Genomic DNA, 21,503 nt, shown 5'->3' on the forward strand with positions numbered 1-21,503 from the left:
TTAAGTACTTCGTAAATAACAGAATGATGTTAGTATTCTCTCCATCAGATGCTGCCAACCCCATTCCTATCACTTGTGGAGTGCCACAAGGATCCTGTGTCTCCCCTACATTGTATAATGTTTTTATCAAACCTTTATTCGACATCCTGGACCGCATTGTTGTCATCTACACTAACTACGCAGATGACACCCAGATACTGATCCCACTATCTGGCAACTATGACTCTGACGATGACTTACTAAACAAAATGTACCTCGTCATTCAGGCCTGGATGGCCACCCATAGCCTGTGCCTGAATGACGAGAAGACTGAAATTCTCATACTAGGCGACCCCATCTGTCTAAAAAAAAACAACCCTAAATACACTGCGTTCAACATAGACGGAAACCTGATTATAATGGGCAAGGAAACAAAAACCCCAGGCTTCCATCTCGATTCCACTTTGGACCTTAGGAAACAAGTCAGCGCCACTGTGAAGGTCACCGCCTATACCTGCAAACTTATTCAAGCATGCAAAACCTATCCCGTCCACAAACAGCCGCATGATCCTAGCATGAGCACTAATGTTGTCTAAACTCGATTACTGCAACGCCCTCTATGCAGGATCAAACAAACAAGTGATAAACAAACTTCAAACCTTGCAAAATAATGCATCGAGAGCCGCCTTCAGCATTCCAAGAAAGGCCCACATCTCTGAAACAAGAAGGAGCCACAGCTCTCTATTCACGATAGACTCTACTTTAAACTTGTCTCCATCTCCCACAAATGTCTCAGTAATGCTGCCCCTAAAAACATGACAAATAAAATCACACTAAAAACGTTATCCAGACTTACAAGATCAGCTAACTCCTTCTGCATCATCTCGCCGCGCTTCAACTTAAAAATAGTTTCCTGGTACAAGCAGCCTTAGCCTGGAATGCCCTCCCTCTCAACATATGTATCGACCTAAACTTCCACAGTTTCAGGTTCAATTCCAAAACATGGCTCTTCACCAATGACACTATTGCCCTCATGGCCTGAGTCTGTAAATAAGAGTCTACCTGTCCCTTCTACTTGCACTTATGACAACTCCTGCTGACAACTATTCTGATGCATCTTGCAGCACTGACAAATGTTTCCCTGTATGCCAGTTGTGTTCAGTCTCTATTGTACCTAAGTGTTATGTCTACATCTACCTACTACCTTCCCTCATGTCTATCCATTTTGTATTAATATGTACTTGTATGTACTCATGTATCCTAAGATACCTTATAAAACGCCCAGATACCTCAGGGTGTGGCGCGCTGTATAAATAATAAACAAACAACCTTTGCCTACTTGTGTTGCTGAATCTGTACAATTATGAAACGGCTTGCATTTTCTGCAGTGCTCTTCACACGTGCAATCTTCTTTTCGCATATGAAAGTTTACTCAATTCTTTATTTCGTCATCAGTTTCTATACGGGTCATGCATCTTCCTAAGCCAGTTTTCTCTGTGTGTCATACTTCGCTTCTTGTGATGTCACCAGCTCCTTTTCTTACTCTTTTGATATTCCTTCTGGGATTTCCTCCATTACTTTGTCATCTCTTCAAGAGTACATCTGTTAGGGTTTTCTTAATGGTTACCTTTTCTCAAAGATTCACCGCTCAATGGCTACAACTGCTGGTGTCGAGCATGGCACAATCTCAGGCCTCCAACATACAGGTGGGAGGGTGCGGGACGTCCTGCAGAGGCATTTGACTGCTCCTCTACACAATTTTAATCTCTGGATTAGAAATCATCACCTTATACGAAGATGCCCTTTGTGTCATCAATGTACCTTTGGGTTTCTCTAAAATGTTAAATAAGGTGTGCTCCACATATAGTGTCATTGCACAGCCTATACTTGTGGACCTCTCAATCGCAAACGCGGCAGCAGTCAAAGATTGTTTGCATGAAAAATGTCCTCTCATGACTGGATCTACATTGCCACTATAATACGCCAAAGGTTTAAATCCCGGTGTCATTCTTTGAGTGAGTAATGCTGTCATAACTGAACCATTAGTATGCGAAAATAAATGAAATACTTCACTATAAATGGGGATTCCCAAAACCAGAGCTGTACAAATGGATCTTTTTAATTCCTCAAATCCTTCCTCCATTTCTTCAGTCCATTCTACCTTCTCCTTACCAACCTGTGCTTTCTTAAGTGTTTGCAAAAGTGGTTTTGTATATCTGCTGTAGTCGAACACCTACGCCCTGCAATAATTGCATAAGACCAGAAATTGCTGAATTTGCCTCATTGTATTTGGTTTTGGTGTTTTCATAATCGCCTCATCCCTCTCAGGTGTCACTTTCTCTCCTTCATGTGAAATTAACTGGCCTATGTACAACACCATTTCCTGGCAATACTGTCATTTCTCCTAGTGTACCTTGTATCCCAAGACTGCCCATATAGTAATTAACTGAACAGAGTCCTGCCTACATTCATCCTCTGTTTCACCACAGATTAATATGGCATCTACGTACTGAAATACTGCACTCTTGAGTTCGATGTTGCCTAGATCCATCTGAGGACCCTGTCAAACATCGACAGGGACTCATGATTCCTTTGAGGCAATTGAGTTTGTTTTAGCCTCCTTTATCTGAACGTAAAAGAAGTAAGGTTTGTGAGTTTTTGTGCAACGGGATTGAGAAACACGCATCTTTCAAATTGATCACTGTGAAGTACTTAGCTTCAACTGGAATGCTCCACAATATTGTCGCAGGTTTTCGGTACTCATGAAAACTCTGCTTCTACAAACTGATTAGGAGGGCGCAAGGCCTGGATACATCTCCATGACCCCCCTTTAGATGTTTTAATCAGATAGACCGCAGTATTGCACAGAGACTCAGATGGCACTAGTATTCCCTGTTTGATCAACCTTGAAACTGTCTCAAATATGCCTTCATCAGCTTCTTGAGACATGGGGTACTGTTTTGTGCAGGATAGAATTGCTCCTAACTTGAGTTTTATTTTAACCTCCCCCTGAAAGAACGCTGGTATTTGCGACACAGTGCCATTCGCTGAGGGATTTCCATTTTTTTCAATCTTTATCCAATATGTAATGCATATAAAAAACACTACCTCATCATCTATACATTCATCTCTGAACATATCTTCATCCGTTATATCAGTCCATCTGTATCCCTCCTCAAGAGCTATCACTGTTCTCCATGCTCTGCCTTCATCATTTACTCCTTCAAGCATTGCTATTTCCCCTCATACTATAGCTGCTTCCTATTCTATAGGAATAGTCTGCCCTTCGTCCTCATCCATAGGTACTTGTGGTCTAACTAAGAATTCATCAGGTATCCTCACTAATTTCCCTACTAATCCAGGTAACCATGTCAATAAAATGCTCACTCCATGCATGAAGACTTCCGGATCTACCGGGACTCCTCATAGATCCACTTGTTCTGCAATTGCCAGTATAAACTCTCCTACATTTAAATATTGTATTCCTGGAGTGGAGCACAAGAAAATAAAAAGATGTGAATCCTATTGTCACATCGACCCTTGGTTCCTCTTGGGGGTCTTGTGTTACTGATAGTACTGAACACATCAAGTCTTCCTGTGAGCTGTCCTATTGATGGTACAAATGCATCCCTGTTCCCGTAAAAGTGTTCCCTCCTACCACAGTGACGCCCCCATCCTAGGTGTTTGTGTTTGCCCTGTGTTCACATTCCATTATGTCTGCGTAGGTGCTTGTTGCGACTGCCCTTGCGGTGGGTGCATATGCACTGGCCCCTGTTGTTGTGCCTGCTGTGCTTGTGGCACCTGTGTCAGATAGGATGTGTGATCCTGGGCACAGCCCTCTTGTGTTTGTGTGCTGTATGGAGGTGGATGACCTGTCCCTCATCATGAATTTTGTCCTTTTTGTCGCAAGTTTCCTCGGCTTCTACATACATGTGCAATATGCCCTACTACCCCACAATTCCAGCAGAATGGGGGTGGCCCTCTGGCAAACCCACCATTATATCCTCCCTGAGTGTTCTGACTTCCACCCTGGGGATTTTGAAATCCACCTTGGTTGTTCTGGAATCCACCTTGGGTGTTCTGAAATCCACCTCCTCGTCCTCTAAATCCTCCACCTCTTCCTAGTGGCCAAAAGCCATACCCACTCTGTTCCACTCGGTGTACATTATTCACTGCGGAAAACAAATCCAACCTCACAAACTTATCCTCACTTTACAAAAGCGAGATAATCTGCACCAAAAAAGATGCATACAACACCAGGATTGTTCAGGCAGGATCCTCCACCAAAGAATTATTTAAAATTCTGAAGGAACTAGAAAACCCTATTTCACCTCCAGATACCTGCCTGAAAGACAAATCCTGGTGCACCAGCATCCAAAACGCCCTCAACAATAAAATCTCAGGACTCCAAACCAAAATAGAGGAGAAACGCCAACAACTCTCCAACAACAAGGTCACCAACCCTAGCCCACCCACGCCCAACAATACTAGCTATGGCTTCGCGTTTAAGAAAGTCACTATCCCAGAAGTTCAAAAAATCATCACTTCCTTGAAACCCTCAAACTGCAAAGGAGACAGCTGCCGTGAACAGATCATAAAAGATGCAGCCAGAGAGCTCTCCCCCTTCATCACCAAACTCATCAACCTATCCTTCACCAATAACTCGATCCCTAGCAACCTAAAACAATCATGGGTTCTCCCACTCCTGAAAAAGCAATCCCTCGACCCAGCCATACCCACCAACTACAGGCCCATCACCACAGTCCCCTTCCTACTAAAAATCCTGGACAGAGTTGCCTACATCCAAATTCAGGAATACTTGGAATCCAACCAACTGCTAGGAATACGTAAATCTGGCTTCAGACCTCAACACGGAACAGAAACCGTCCTTGTTGATCTCAAAAGCCAGATTGATGAAATTAAAGACAAAGGCAATGACGCAATCCTACTCCTCCTAGACCTCTCAGCGGCCTTTGACCTGGTTAGCCATGAAATCCTTTGTAGCCACTTAGCCACCGCAGCCCACTTCTCCTCCTCTGCCATCACATGGATACAATCCTTCCTGGCAAACAGAACTATGCGGGTTTTCTCAACAACAGCTGCAGCAGACGCCATCCCCATCACATGCGGGGTCCCACAAGGATCCTGCGTTTCCCCCACTTTGTACAATATATTTACAAAGCCTCTATTTGATCAACTGGACCGTCTGGGTGTCACCTACACAAATTACGCAGATGACACCCAGATACTCCTCACCATCACAGGCAATTACCAAGCAGATGTCGCCCGGATCAACAAATATTCTCCATCATTCAGGCATGGATGGCCTCGCATGGCCTCTGCCTGAATGGTGAGAAGACAGAGCTCCTCATCGTCGGCTCCCTCAACACCCTAACTAAACTCAATCCTAGCTACAATAACATCACCATTGATGGTCACACCATTCATATTGCCAAAATCGTGAAAACCCTTGGCTTCTATCTAGACGCCAACACCAACCTCTCTAAACACACCAATATGACCTCCTCTGCCGCTGCTTATACCGGCAAGCTCATCAGGGCCAGCAGACCATTCCTATCACCCAACAGCTGCCTCACCCTTGCCAGAGCCCTCATACAATCCAAACTGGGTTACTGCAACAGCCTGTACCTAGGTGCTAACCAATCCATACTTAACAAGCTGCAGGTAATACAAAATAACGCTCTGCGCACAGCCCTCAACATTCCCAGACGAGAGCATATCTCCACCAGTAGGAAAGCCTGCAAATGGCTATCCATACGCCAAATAATTGTTTTAAAAACCATCTGCCTCATGTACAAGTCCCTCAATCATCTAGCATCACCATATCTAGCTAACAAATTCACCATGAAACCTGCTACCAGATCCACCAGATCCTCCAATACTCTATGCTTGAAAGTGCCCAGATTCCACCTAATAAGAGCTGGAGGGGCAAGCTTCACAGTACTTGCCCCCAACTCTGGAACACCCTACCTCTCAACATCAAAACTATCGAGTCCTTCCAGATCTTCAGGAAGCAGGTCATCAGCTGGCTCCTAAACAAAGAGTAGCCCCACTAACACCAGTCCCCACACCCCTATGCGGCAACTGGTTTATGTACTGTATTTATATTGTATAGTGTATATTGTGGGTATTGTATGTGTATTGTTTACTGATAACTGTATATATATATATATATGTATGTATTATAAGTATGTACAATGTATACAACACAAAGATACTTCTCAACGCTGTAACTGTATACTTAAGCGCCCTTCTACCCCTGGGTTTGGAGCGCTATACAAATAAAATAAACAAACAAAGAAACAAACCTATGATGCACATGTTGTTTCTTGCGTTCCTCCTCCTTCTCCACTTGTCAATGAGGCCCCTTCCATAGCAAATTTTGACAATTTTTTCTGAACTGACTTGGCTTCCTCAACCTTCCTGTTCTCATCTTTATTTCTATTCTTCTCTTTTAACAATCAGCAATGATGCACAATAGTCAACTGTATCTCAGTCCAGGGCTCCGCTTCCATTCCTATTTGTTTTTTCATTTGTCTTTGTACTGTATATGGCAATCCCTGACACAAAATATGATAGAACAATGCCACTGTTTTTTTTCCCCAAGGCTCACGCATCTCAAGCTGCCATCTCTCTTGAATATACTGAATATAAGCAATAGGGTCTTCATCTTCTTTCATTTTACGTGTCATAATTGCACCCATATCTGACCTGTCAGGATACTGTACCCTGAGAGACCTCCAAACATCACCTTTTATGTCCCCTATAGCCAACATATTTCCCCCTGTCATTTTATCTAATTCGTATATATCAATTTTCCAGCCCCCGAAGTCAAACAAGGTAACTTTTTTAAAGTTATCCTTATCCATCTGAGGCCCTGGACTTTATTGCGGTCTTGCCCCCCCCCCATCTCTAAAAATGGGAATTGTGTGAACCGCATCCCAGAACTGGACCCCATTATTTGGTTATTCAATGCAGGGGAAATCACCACGGTTTGTCTTTGTGCTGGTAACAACCTTAACCTACTCACATAGGGTGGCTATTCTCCTCTCACACTACATGGTTGTCTTTGGGAAAGTTTATGATATGGTATAGGATCCGGTGTTCCAGATCTGACCATCTTACCTCCTTATCCAGATTTTGACTTCCCAAGGGGGCGCATGCACCCTCCCCTTCTATCTTACCACCTGACTCCCTTTCTTCGTCTGACATTGCTACACCCAAACTGGTGTGACTATCATCCTCCTCTTCCCTATCTATAACTAATCTACTCAAATACAATGCTCTGCGTTCATTAATGAACATGTTTTCCTCCTCATCCTGTGATTTTGGTATCAGGGATCGTCTACTGCTTCCTTGAGTCCAATACTCGCTGTTCTGCCTTATTTGCTGCCTTAACTTATCAATCCTCTCTCCAATACCTTCTGCATTATATCTTTCCTCTTCTTGTGGTACTTTAGGTATTTCTTGAGTCACTTCTTTCATTGGGAAAATGTCCCTTATCATTTCCCATTGCCCCTGTATTTTGTTGCTCAGTCTTTTTCATACTTTAAGATTGATGCTAGCGTCAAGATCCCACTGTCTACTATTCTGTTTTATTTCTTCTTCCACTTCACTTTGTTCTCTTGCTTCTATTCTCGCCCTCTCTTCTTCTTGCTTTCATACTTCCCTTCTTATTTCTTCTCCTCATTCTTCTCTGTATCTTTTTTTCTTACATTTTTCCTTCACCCATTGTCCCTCTTCTTCCTCTCTCTTTCTTTCTCTCCTATCCCTTTCTTCCTTTCTTTCTTCCAACTTTCATACTTTGTTGGTTTCTCTGCCTGCTTTTCGTCTTTCTCTTGTTCTTCTCTATACATCTTTTCCCGTTGTTCTATGCTTTTCCTTCCTTGCTCATCCTCCCTAAACCGCTTCTCTCATTCCTAATCCTTCCATTAATTTGCATCACTCGCGAGTGCAATATTTAAGTTCAATGGCTTTGGGCGGCTTCAATGTTTGGGGGTGGTGGCTAGTGGATAGTCGGATATCAATTTGAGCCATGGATCAGCAGTTTCTCCAGAAATTGGATACAAATTGGGTACCTCGGTTAGAGATTAGCACCAAAGGGATTCCGTGAAGTCGTACGATATGTTCAAGGAATACCTTTGCCAGGCTAGATGCATTTGGGAGACCTTTCATCGGCAGGAAGTGGGCCATTTTAGAGAATAAGTCAACAACCACTGGAATGGTATCCTTGACTGGGCGGTAGATCAGTGATAAAGTCAAGAGATAAACTATGCCAGGGCCCGGTGGAATTTCCAATGGACTAAGGAGTCCAGCTGGTTTTTGTTTTGATGATTTATTTTGTACACATATGACGCAGGAGTGGATGAATTGAATAATGCCCTTATGCCAGGTGGGCCACCGGTAGCTTCATTTTACTTTTACCTTGGCTAGATTTTTAGCAATTCCAGGATGGCCTTCAATTAAAGAGTCAAGATACCCAGAGATTACCTGTCCCTGTAGTTCCTTTTTGGGCAAGAATAAAGGATCCCTGAAATGTGGTTGGTCCTTGATAGTATAGTGTTCTCCCCGTGTATTCCATTCTTGCAACAGCCCAGGATTCATCACACGTCGAGTCTCTCATTGTAGTTCATCCTGAGTCATCGTGGTTGTGATGCCCAGGAGCTTGTCACTTGGGATGATGGCCACTGGATCGGGGGTTGTATACACCTGTTCATCAATACCCATACAGGAAAGGGCATCAGCTTTTCCGTTTTTGACTCCGGGTCGAAACGTGATCACATAATCATACTCTGCAAAAAAAAGGACCCAACGTAGCAGTCGTGAGGATTGAGCCTTTGCTGTCTTTAGATATTGTACATTTCAATGGTCGGTTATCACGATGATAGTGTGCCTGGCCCCTAGAAGATAGTGTCGCCAGGCCTTAAAGGCTGATTTGATGGCTAGGAGCTCCTTGTCCGTGATAGCGTAGTTGAGTTCAGGTGGTGAAAACTGTGCGACCAGAAGCTACAGGATGTAACTGACCAGTTTTTGGGTCCCTTTGTGAGAGAACAGCACCCATCGCCATGCTCGAGGCGTCTGTTTCCACTACATATGGAAGATCTGGGCGAGGATGTCATAGGATTGGGGTGGACGCAAAACCCAACATGCTCTGGATTACTTTGAATGAGCTTGGGGCTGGCCAGTTTAGAAAGGCATAGACCCTATGCACATCCATTCGGATTCCTTTTGGGGTGAGGACGAAGCCGAGGAACTCTACCTCGGTGACGTGAAATTAACATTTTTCGAGTTTGGCATAGAGGTGATGTTGACAGATTTTCGTAAGAACGGAACGGACATGCTTTGTGGTCCTGTTTTGAAGCCGAGTACACTAGAATATCATCAATATAGACTAGGGCACAGACGTCAATCAGTTATCTTAAGACATCGTTCATGAAATTCTGAAATGCAGCGGGGGCATTGCAAAGTCCAAATGGCATTACCTGGTATTCGTATAGGCCATATTTGGTACAAAACGCGAACGAGATGGTATGCCCCTCTAAGGTACAATTTAGTGTAGATTTGGGCATCTTTGATTTGGTCTAACAGTTCTGGAATAAGCGGCAGGGGGTAGCAATTTTTAATGGTGATATCGTTAATGCGCGATAGTCGATGCAAGTCCTCAAATCTCCTTGCTTCTTCAGCATGAAGAATAGGGGAGATGCTGCTGGTGACTTTGAGGGGCAGATGAATCCATTAGCCAGGTATTGATCTAGGTAGGACGTGAAATGTTGCTTCTCGGGTTCTGTGAGCACATAGATCCGACCACAAGGGAATCGTGAAGCAGGTACAGGTCGATCTGGCAATCATAAGGCCTGTGCAGTGGCAAGGTATTATCTTGTTCCTTCTGAAACACATCTTGAAAGTCCTGGTATTCACTTGGTAAGGTACCGGTCACACCCAGAGTTATCGGTGCTGTTCCATGGGCAGCTGGGCTCGCATTCGTTGACTTTCTTCCCTTATGGTAACAGGTGTGAGTACAGCCTTCGGAAAAGACCAATTCTCTTGCACGCCAATCGATATGCGGATTGTGAGCGACCAACCACAGCACACAGCATCCCTAAGATCAACTGGAACTGAGGCACCTTGATGAGGTCGAAAGCAATAGACTCTCAGTGACCATCCTGACACAGAAGGGTAAAGACTGTTGTGCATTGGGACACTGGACCAGAAGCTATTTCCGTATCATCAAGGGTGGTGATTGTTTTGGTGGTCGACTTAGGGCACAGAGGAAGCCTCATCTTTGCTGCAAGATCCTGGTCCATATAATTCCCAACTGCTCCGCTGTCAATGTATGCTTCTACGGTATGCATCCTAGACGGCTGCTGGTGGTTGATTAGGATCACGGGCAACACAAAATGGGAGGTCTGTAGTCTGCTTTCTTCACTCGACAAATGGACCCCTACTTTTGCCAGGCTTGGTAGTTTTCTGACTCTGACTTCATCTGTGTTTTCCTTATCCGTGACTCCGATGATTCTCCTCTGCGGTTTTACTGGACACTCCTTGAGGAAATGGCCTGCTTTTCCACATTATAAGCATAGCTGCTGCTCTCTTCTATTTTTTCTTTCAGCTTTGTTTAAAAAGGGTCTTACCCCTTCTAGTTGCATTGGTTCCACCAATTTGTCTGCCACCCGTGGCACAGTGTCCGTTGACCGTATGTACATGGGGCGAGTGTCCGGTCTAACCCCATCTGCCCTTTGGTCTTGCAACCTGTGATCTAGTTGAACCAGAAGGTTAATAAACTCTGCACAGTCTTTCCATGGATCAACCACTTGGGCAAGAACATCTTTTAACTCCCCCGTAGGCCACGGTGGAATAGCGTAGTTCTCTTTTCCACAGGCCACCCTGCTTCGACTACGAGCCTGTTGAAGGTCCCTATATGTGTTAATAAGTCTTGGTTTCCTTGACGAAGAGACAACAGCTCATTGTCTAGTGCCTGTCCATGAGTATGACGAGCAAAGTGCTTTTCCATCTCCTGCTGGAAATCACGTAGCAGTGGATCATCCTGACTAACGAAAGGTACAGTCCAGTCCGCAGCACTGCCACTCAGATAAGTTAGTACGAAGGCAACCCGCGACTGGTCATTAGGGAAGGCCCCAGGCCTGCAAAGAAAATGAAGGTGACATTGGTTCATAACTGTTGCAAACTTCTTAGGATCTCCCGTGAAGCACTCAGGTGGGGCTAAAGGAACTGCTCCTGGCAGGGTTATCTGTAACTGATTGGTTGGTGGTGCTGATATTGATGAGACGTTCCCAGCCAATGGGGCTTGTCTGGCCTGTGACTGGAGGAGTTGTCTACTGAAGTCGTCAGTGCGCTCCTTAGCCACTATTAATTCCCTGCACAGGGTATTGGTTTCCTGTCTAGCTGAATGCACCTCAGCACGTAACTGTCTCAGCATCTGAGCTAACTGGTCGATTTCCGATGTTTCCATGACGCCCAGGTGGATTATAGTTTGTGAGGCTTCGTGTTATGTAACGCTCACCTGATATCCATGGGGACGCCACTCAGTCTGGTTGCACCACTTCCGACCTTGAACCCCCTCCCTTGGACTCTTCTTCGGCCGAGGACCGGGTCTGAAAACTCAGGAATTTGGGTTTAGTTTTATTGTCTCTTCCGGCCTGAAGCCCACCTCCCTTGTGGTCCCAACGACCCTCTTGATGCTCTCCTCACCTTGTTTTATTATATGGTGTGCTCTCCGTCCTGCTGTTCTGCGCAGGGGTGCGTTGCTGGATGGGCGCGGCGCAACCTAGTTACTTCACTGGTGCGGGCTCTCAGAGTCCAGACCTGCTGCGAGACATGTTTGTCCAGGTAAGAATGCTGGTTTGGCAGTTTGTTCTTTACTTTGTAATTGCCCCTATTAATGTCTCTCCTTCTTCCTTAGGTGCGAATGAAGTTCCGGTGGTGCCGTGCTGCTTGGGGCTGTGCATGAGATGGTAATTAAAAGCGCGATGTGCAGCTCTATGTGCCTTATCTTGTGCTGACTTGTTTCTTCTCTCTACCTTACAGGCCGCTGCGATGTCCCGGAATGGATGCTGCCGAGAAGATGAAAAGCAGTGAGTAAAGAGTAGCACGTGCCACCTTCTTCATCTCTTGTGTGCTAATCTGTGTTTTCTTCCCTCTTGCAGATCGTCAAAATGGCCCGGAATGGACCTGGGCCAAGGACGAGTCAACCCCTGGTAAGCGTGCACTTATTTTGATTGTTTTCTATATTGGAGAATAAACGCTTACTAATGCTGCTTTTCCGTTCTCTTTTCTTCTCAGGGGCGGCTTTCCAGATCGAAGGAGGGCTCGTCGAGCTGTGGTGTATTCAGGACCCAGGAGCAAAGGACAGAAGCAGGATTTGCTCGCAGGTGTGTATTCTAACGATGTTCTTGTTCTTGCAGGTAACAGGTTCAGGAATGCTGATGAGGATCTGAACAGAACCAGGTGAGCGTCATGCTGCAGCTAGCAGAGTAACACGAAGTGTGTTCCTCAGCTTGGGCGTGGCTTATATAGCCTGCAGGTATCTAAGGTTCCCCTGGGTCTGACCACACCTAAAACACTAGACCGCATAGCTCAGTTCTGGGTCTGAGCTATGCGGGGGCATCCATGTTGCCCAAAGGCTATTGCAAGGCCCAGTTCTCAAGTTCTCTGGCTTTACATATGAGCTGCCCGGACTGACTCCAGGAGAGTCTTGGGCGGAATGGTAAGGCCCTTGGGGCCATGATGGAAGGCCGTGGTGTAGCTCAGATGGCTTGCCTGTTAGGGCCAGGGGAAGTGGTCATGACAGCATCTAACTTAAGTAATATCTGTCCTCCAATCCATTCATTCTGTAAAAGTGTTACCTCATTGGCCCTATCCTTCTCTCCTTTTCATCTTTTAATTTCCTTGTCTATACCTGTTGATATATTTGATCACACGCCTCGATCCTCTTTATCTCGTATTAACCTACATGCATCTTCCATCTTTTTACTCTCTTCTGGACTCATCACTACTATAAGCAGGAGATGCATATACCGGGTTACTATACTCCACCACTGTTTTTAATTCTTTTAAAGAATGCAATCCTGTCTCCTCTGCATCAACATTCTTAGTTTCAGGTAGAGAAAGAGGAGGCGAGGGCTCAATGCCCTCCCCTTTATGCTGATTAAGCATCCACTCCTCTGGTGGCAGGGCCTCTTTCTCCTCTTGATATATTTTCCAGAGTTCTAAAACTGCCATTTTTTTCTCCCATTTCTTTCCTGTGTATGCAGCGTGCACATATGTGGTCATGTGTTGTATTACTGCCTTTGACAATGATCCCCCTTTTGACCATGGCATTAAAAACATTTCTGCTGTGCCTTTTACCCATTCTTCACTGTACTGTTTGAGCTTGGGCGTATTTCGTGGTAATGATTTACAACGGTGCATAAGAGGAGTGCCTTCCATAATGACAAGTCACAATTAACTGTTGATACTTATTTAATAATTCTCTATTTATCTCAAAGCGTATTGCTCACCACTTTTAATCACAACAATGAGCAAGCACCATAAATCGCAGCTCAATCCTCTTTTGTATCAACAACCTATCTGACTTCCGACTGGCGCCAATCATTTACTACACTTGTTTGTTTGTTTGTTTGTTTATTTATTTATTTGGTAATGCGCTCCGAGCCCGTGGGCATCTGGGCGCAGCAGTACAAGAGGGCTCGAAACTTAGTTACAAAGCCTGACACAGGCTGTTACAGAAGAACAGTGGTTGGTTACAGTAGGTGATACAATGCATTTAGAATATCAAGTTTAAACGCAAAGAGAGCAGCATTATAACAGGTTGTGCCGTTACCACTAGGGTGAGGGACGTTGCATGTCGTTGTTAACTTAACTCAAAACAACTTCAATTCCAAATTGCCCAATGTATCACTTTTCAGAACTTCATCCATCAAATAATAATCAATATAATAACACAGCACACATTTAAAACCCACGTCATCACCTTCTCTTTTCCCTTTAATCATTTATAGTAAGAGATATTCATCCGACGCCTCCTATTATATTACCCCATACAGAGATTAAGACGTCACCTTCCACGGTCCTGGCCGTGGGTATCCTCTCTTTCAATATTCCGACTGGAATTTGAGGCATGTTCTTCTATCACCTTTGAAATAGGATTACCTGGCGTTCCGTTATCCACACAAAATTCCTGTTACCCAAGTTATTTTAATAAAATATCACAATCCCGCCTCTTTATATTGCCATTTCCCGTAGTCTACTTACATCCGTTTAATCGACTTGAGGCCTTCAGTAGCCACTCCCCCTCTAATCCGAGCACTTCGCCTTCTGTCTGCGGAGCACCCATGGAAAACGAGCATGGATTTCTTCAAAGAGGGACCTGCCCATCGTCTCAGTTTTTCTTGCAAGTTTATTTCTACTGGCCAATCTCCACAGGAAACTCCACGATCTTCCAGCTAATGGTGGAGGATGCCTGATCGTCCGAAAACTCTGAAGTCAAACTAGTTTAGATTGAAAACACCTGCGCTTCTACCACATGAGCTAATGGCCCCTGGAGACGTGCATCTGTTACTGGATTGGATTACACCAGAATAATTCTGAGCCCAAATAACCAGACAAACTCAAGAAGATGGCAGGTTGCTGTTTTATTAGGAATTATCTAAAACAGGGACTTACAACGATCATCAGATGTACGCTCATTCTCAGTGATTTCCACGTCAAATACAATTATGTACTCTCTTTGTGCATCAGAATGAGGCTGTCTGGGTCCGGGGACCACACTGTCTTCAACTTTATCTTACTAAATACTCTCCCTCTAGACCACTACACTCCTCATGCAACAACTCTTTGTGTATAACGCGTTTTAATAAACAGAGGGTAGGTGGTCATTTGCTTTTCCCAGCTGGTTCCCTCCTATGGAACAGTCTCCCCTCCCTCTGTGCATTGAGCAGGACTTTCTTAAATTCTGGAAGTTCCTTATGACCTTCCTCTTTTCCTCCTCCTTCCCTTCCACTGTCCTCTGCTAATCCCGCAGTTGCTACGATTGGTGTCCGAGGCCTTTATGCATTCTCGGGGCCCCCGACCTCCCACACCCATTCGGCCCAGCTCCTGTCTGCCCTCAGCACTTGCATTGGCACACCCTCCGCGGTTCGCAATTACAGCAATTCTTCAGAGACTCACCCATATCAAGGTTTGGGATTGGCTAAGGCACACATCTAGGAGCAGAGTTCCTAAATGAGAAAATAACCACCTACCATCCGACAAGACCACCCAGATCAAGCAATAACATTTGCCTAGAGCCAAAACCATGCCAATAAAAACTAATTTTGAGGATCATCATTCTCTCATCTGGCAGAAATGAAATGGAATTAAATACCAACAAACATCCACAACAAAGGGGATAATATGGAATCCAGGAAACTACTCAAAGCCTGACTCTTTGCCCCTAAACCAGAAGTAAATGAATAGGAAAAATGCCCCCAATGGGAAACAAGAATCCTAAGGACTAGCCCATGACCCTGACTTAATCCCCACTAACCTGAAGGCAGGAGGAGAACACCTCAACAACCGATATCCAGATACATCTAGCCCACAGAGGAAACTCAGGTAGCTAAGAACCCCCCAAGGGATTGGCAAGGAGTGACCAGAAACACCAAACCCAAACATTGCCAACTCAGACCGGGAATAGGCCCGCATCAGCCAGGTAGAAATACCACAGTGGGAAACTGCCACTCATAAACATGCCTGCCAACAAGGCGGACATACTACAATACCAAACACACAGGACATTCATATATGCCGATCATAGAAACACAACAACAAAGAGGTAAGGAATACCTGCTAACTCAACTCGAAAACCTCAACCTTCTGCATACATTTCCCATACAGAAACTCACACAACCACATCTCTGCACAGCAATCTGCATACACATCACCACACTTCAACAACAGTCTAACAACACATAGGCTGGCACAACAGCACATGGGAAGTCGCATTGAACCGGAAACCATACCTAAGCTCAGTGAACAGTGCAAACCGAACTGAACTGCCAACAGGACATCAAAACTCTCACTATCCTATTCAAACTACACCCTGCAAACACCCCCTGCTTCCTCCTCTTTTCTCGCCCTCCTTTTCAGATCCACCAGTGTGCCTGGAGTCCACGGTGTGTAATACAAATACATTTAACATTAACATTAACAGGAAGGAGCCAGAAATGTCATTGGATTGTACCTGTGACTTCCTCAGGGCACTTGAAGAGGTAGCATTACTTTTTCTAGGCTTATTGTGGGGGAAATGATTCCATCATTCAAAGAGATTGGGGAGCAATGGAACCTAGCTCTTCCCACATTGCTCAGGGGATCAGCATCAAAGAGGGGTCTTTTTTATTCCAATGTGTAGTGGATGCTATAACCAAGCCTCACCTCCTTTCTACTATTTTAAACCCTGCCACTCCCGGCAACCTATCTTATCTTCCATCTTTGATGGACCTGTCATTAAGTTGGCCTATCACTCTCCAGACTTTGGCACGGTGAGACCCTGTGCATCAGAGCTCCAGTAAAATACAGATGCCCCAAGAATAGGGGGGTTGTTCTTTCATTGCCTCCCGACTGTTTCAACCCATTATTAATGTCACTGGGATGAAGGAGTCTACCATTCCCCCTACTTCATAGTGGGCAGACCCTATGTATCATCCCAAGAATGGACCATGGGGAAATGTTTCTGTTGGGTGTAGTTCAGATGCATCATTCGCCTCCCCTTTGAGTTCTCCTCAGCTCCCCAAGCCTTCCCTTAGTAATGGACATCCTGCACAACCTGCCTCACCCACTCCTGCACAGGTGGTTAGTTCATGACTCCTTTCTAAAGGCCTTCACGTCTGTTACTACTATCTGCTAGACACTACCCAGGTTTTGGGGGGTCCTTCTATGAGAGCAAAAGCCGCCTCGCACCCTGCCAACTACTCACATGTTTCAGGGACTTCTTTAACACTTACAACATTTGTGTCTCTATTTCTGTGGTGTTACCAAAATGCAAAGGAGGCTCAGAACAATCTTGCACAAAACTTCGCCTGGGCTGGCCCCTAGGGCCTACCATTGTTTTTGTTGACCCATGACCCACTTTCAACCAATATTTGCTGAACTTCTTTTCAGACTACAGGGACCCCTCCAGCCAGATCTACTCCACTCCTGTCTCTCCAACCTTGGAATAGTAATATATATCCTAGGTAGGTCCTTCTCCTTGCATGTTTCCTTACTTCTGTGAGTTCACCCGCATTGCACACTAGTTAATTGTGTCAGGGTTTCACCCCAACTCACAAAATGTTGCTGGGCAAGTAGACTCCCTTAAAGGCAGTGGACTAGTTGAATTGATGGGAACTCCTGGCCATCCACTTTGTACCCCATGATCTCTCCCCCTTTCCTCGGCGGTCAAGCACTTTTGTTAAGTACACACAATTTTGACACCAATTCTACCAGAAGTCACAGAGTGGCCAAGGGTGGGGAATTACATATTTCTTTGTTTCGACTGGTGAGAACCTATTGAAGTCAATGGACATTCATGGCCTGCCATGGCAGCACTTACTTGCCGAGCACACGTCCAGGTCATGGCTGTGGGGGAAATGGCAGGGCTGGCTGCCTCAGTTGGGAGTTCTTATCCTCAGTGGAGATGACTCTAACAAGGGAAGCTGCAGAGATCATTTGCTGGATTCTCTGCTGTCCACTCCTGGACCTCTTTGCTCTGGTGGATTCCACTCAGCTTCCATGCTGCGGCTCTAGGAACTGGGTGTTACAGGTCTGCTGTTCAGATGTTTGCTCTCTCCTCTGGTTGCCTGCTGTGACCTTGGTCCTTATCTCTAGATTGCTTCTCCGGTTACGTAACATTCAGACACTTTTTACAGTGGTGGCACCATCATAGCTAGGGTGGTCCTGGATCCCCCTTCCTTTTAAGTCATTTCCACTCCCTAGTTTCTCCCAAGGGAATCCTGCCCTCTGAGATGCCTCATTCTCTTCTGTTTAGGCTTTGACTCATGGCCCACCAAGGCCACAGAAATCCAGCCTCTATGAGTACTAGCACTCGTTTACTTCCTCATTTTCTCTCTGCAGGTTTGGGAAATATTGGGGACACAGAAGGCTAAACTACATGCCACCATCCCTGTATATTGTTCTCCATATCTCCCATTAGGTCACTATGTCCTGACCTCCTCTGGTTGTCTCCATCCAGCCTTACTGTCAGGGTGGGATTTCCTTTGAACATCATTCCTGCTAGGAGGATTAGGTAGCTTTGGTTTTCACTGTTTCTCTACTTCCTGCCAGATGGTTTAATCATCTGGCTCTCGTCATCCTTCATTGAACAATTCCCTCCTTTCTTCAGCTCAACCGCAGCATAGTTTTTCCCACAATCCTTGAAGGGCAGGATTTACCCTCAGATGGGCCAATAGTGTCTGACGTTTGACAGTCAGGACCTAGCAAGATCTCACAGTTCCTAGCGTAACGTCTGCTTTCTTGTTAGTTGTGTTGAGAGCAGGTCAAGCTAGGAACAAGCACTCCTTATAACAATTAGCCAATGGATTAGTTTCACATTTATCATGGCCTGTATCATTTCGAAATTAATTGAGTGAGCTGTACCAGGTGTTGTTCAAATATCTGCTGTGCCTTATATGGGGGTGCCCAGCCCCAGGAATGGGATGAGGTCTAGGGATGAGAGGCTAATCCCTGATTAGTTACCAGTCATTTTCACTACTCCATGTACTAGTCTTCCTCTTCACAGCCCAACTTTCCTAACTTCCCACCAGGGAATAGTTGGTTTTCTATGAAGGATATGTGTATGGTTAAAGAGTCTTCTTATCCTATCCACTGCACAATGGTTATCTCACCTCAGGAGAAACACAAACAGCTTTTTAATACAGTAGCACCAATATTGTCCAGTCTGGTGGTTGGGGGTGAATCATGGTTGATGACTGTGATCAGGAAGGGTAGGACTTGGTGTAATGAAGATTGCAGGTATGCAATTAGGGCATCATCTTGGATGATGGAGTGCCCCCCCCAGCAATTATATTTCTTATTCTGAATTGTGCAACACTGCACCAATTAAATGGTATTCTTCACCAAAGACAATACATGTACGTGAAGTGCGTATAGCAATTGAGATCCCCACATTGGCCAGTCTAGGTACTCCAGAGAACCACACGACTGTACACACACTCCACCTGCTAAACAATTATGGATTTACTGTTGATGGCAACTTGTGATAAATGCATACAGTGCAGGTGTGGCGGATGTAAACGCCTCATTAACTGCAGACTATATTTCAACAATTTCACAAGCATGAATAGACGCAAACAGAAGCAAGTATGTTATTAATGTACATGCCCTGCTCTGTTAAACATCCATTAGAAACCAGGGTGGTATTCACCGTTACAGGCCTGTGGTCAGAACTGCCTGAGAGCTGCACAGCGCTTTCCCCTCTCTGCGATTGCCCTGCGTGGCCTGCAGCAGCCATCAGCAGCCCCCAAGAGCATCAGTGATCCTAAGACACGCCTATGGGGCTTTTCAAATAAAAACTATTATGTGTTGCTGATCCTCTCTGCTAAGGTATGTTCTCCCTATTGGTTATATCCTCTTAATCAACACTGTTAACTATTATTATTATTATTATTATCATTATTATTAATTGAACGCACACCTAGCTTTGAGAAGTAACAGAGCACTTTAAAGAGGGATACAACAGTACAGATGCACAACAGAGCCCTTTTTAATAGGTAACAACAGAACATATATAGAGTGGATGTAGGATACAGGAGGGTACCGACGGTGTACTGCTGTACTGGGTGACGGGAAGGAGAGGGGTGGGTGGTGTCAAACCAGTCAGGTGGCGCGAAGGACTCTGTGATGTCCTAGATATTGAGGCGGGAAGATTCCATGAAGACGTGGTTCTTGAGTTATTTTCTGAATTGTAGGAACGTGGGGCCAAGTCTAATGCTGATGGGGAGGAGGTTCCATAGTCTTAGGGGGTAGGCAGAGAAGACTTGTTTCCGGTCCTTTCCTTTTTGCAATGGCAGATTTCAAGTCTGCACATGTCCTTGCTTCTGGTGGTGCGCTCTCCTTCAGAGATGCTGAGTTTCTCCCCAAGTTAACTGGGTGACTTGAGGGAGACTGCCATATAGATGTTGCAGCAAGACTTGAAGGTGATTGGTGCACGCAGTGGGAGCCAGTGAAGGTCGATGAGGGCTGGGGTGATGTGGTCGTATCTGCGTTGCCCCTTGATGAGCCGTGTAGCCGCATGTGACACACTTCGTAGGGGCACAACGGAGGACGATGAGAGGACTTCGAGGAGTGCATTACCCCCATCCAGGTGGGAAAGGACCAGTGCTTGATTGGTTGAGCTAAAGCTGTCCAGAGGGAGGCAGGGCTTGGCTTTCTGCAGAATGGAGACCAGATACCAAACTGTCTGAGTTTTCTTAGCTATGTGAGTCTTGTAGGAGACGTGTTTGTCGATGTGGAACCTGAGGGACTTGGCAAAGGAGGTGAGCTAAGGTGTGACACCTTTATAGTTCATGGTTGATAGCCAGGTCTGTATGTCTGGGTGTTCGGTGTTGTTGGTGAGGAGCAGGAATTTGTCTTGGAGGGGTTGAGTTTCAAGTATGCACTGGACATCCAAGACTGGATCAGTGAGAAGCAGGTTTTGAGCCTAAGGCTGTCCCTGTTGGAGTTGATCTTGAGGTATAGCTGTGTGTTATTGGCGTATTGGTGGATGTGGATATTGTGTGTGGCTAGGAGGGCTCCCAGCAGGTCCATATATAGATTGAAGATCGCTAGGGAGAGGATTGAACCCTCTCGGACTCTACAGGTGACCGGTAGCATTGGCGATCTAGAGCAGCCCATCTGAAGAAACTGCAGGTGGTTGGCGAGGTGAGACTTGAACCAGTGTGGGACAAGGTCGCTGATCCCCATGTGCCGATGCAGGGTGTCTGTAAGTGGCTGGTGGTCTACTGTGTCAAAAGTGGCAGAGAGGTTGAGTAGAATCAGGAGGCAGGGGTGTCGACTATCAAGGATGTTGAGGGCATCATCGACCACCTGCATGGTTGCTGTCTCCATGCTGCATCTGGGCCTGAACCCGGATTGGTATATGGAGGAGAGTTGTGTGACTGCTGCTTTCTTGATGATCTTACCTGAGAAGGTAAGATGGGTGATGGGCGATAGTTACCTACGTTGTTAAGATCCAGAGTGGGTTTCTTTAGTAGAGGTAGGATTTGTCCTGATGGGAAGGTGCCTTGAGTTAGGGAGCTGTTGATGATCTCCAGGTACGGAAGGAGCATTTATATCTGCAGGGAGGATCTTGAGTTGGATGCTGTGAGGATGTCGTCTGTATATGATGTGGCTTTGAGGGTGGCCAAGGTTTCTACCAGGTCCTCTGTCGAGAGTGTCTTGAAAGTTGTCCAGGGGTTGGAGATTTTGCAAGAAGGGGGTGTGAGGCGGGGCTGTGGATGCAGAGTTGGTGT

Source organism: Ambystoma mexicanum, chromosome 5q (genome assembly GCF_040938575.1).
Source record: "Ambystoma mexicanum isolate Mex_15411 chromosome 5q, UKY_AmexF1_1, whole genome shotgun sequence".
NCBI classification, from domain to species: Eukaryota; Metazoa; Chordata; class Amphibia; order Caudata; family Ambystomatidae; genus Ambystoma; species Ambystoma mexicanum.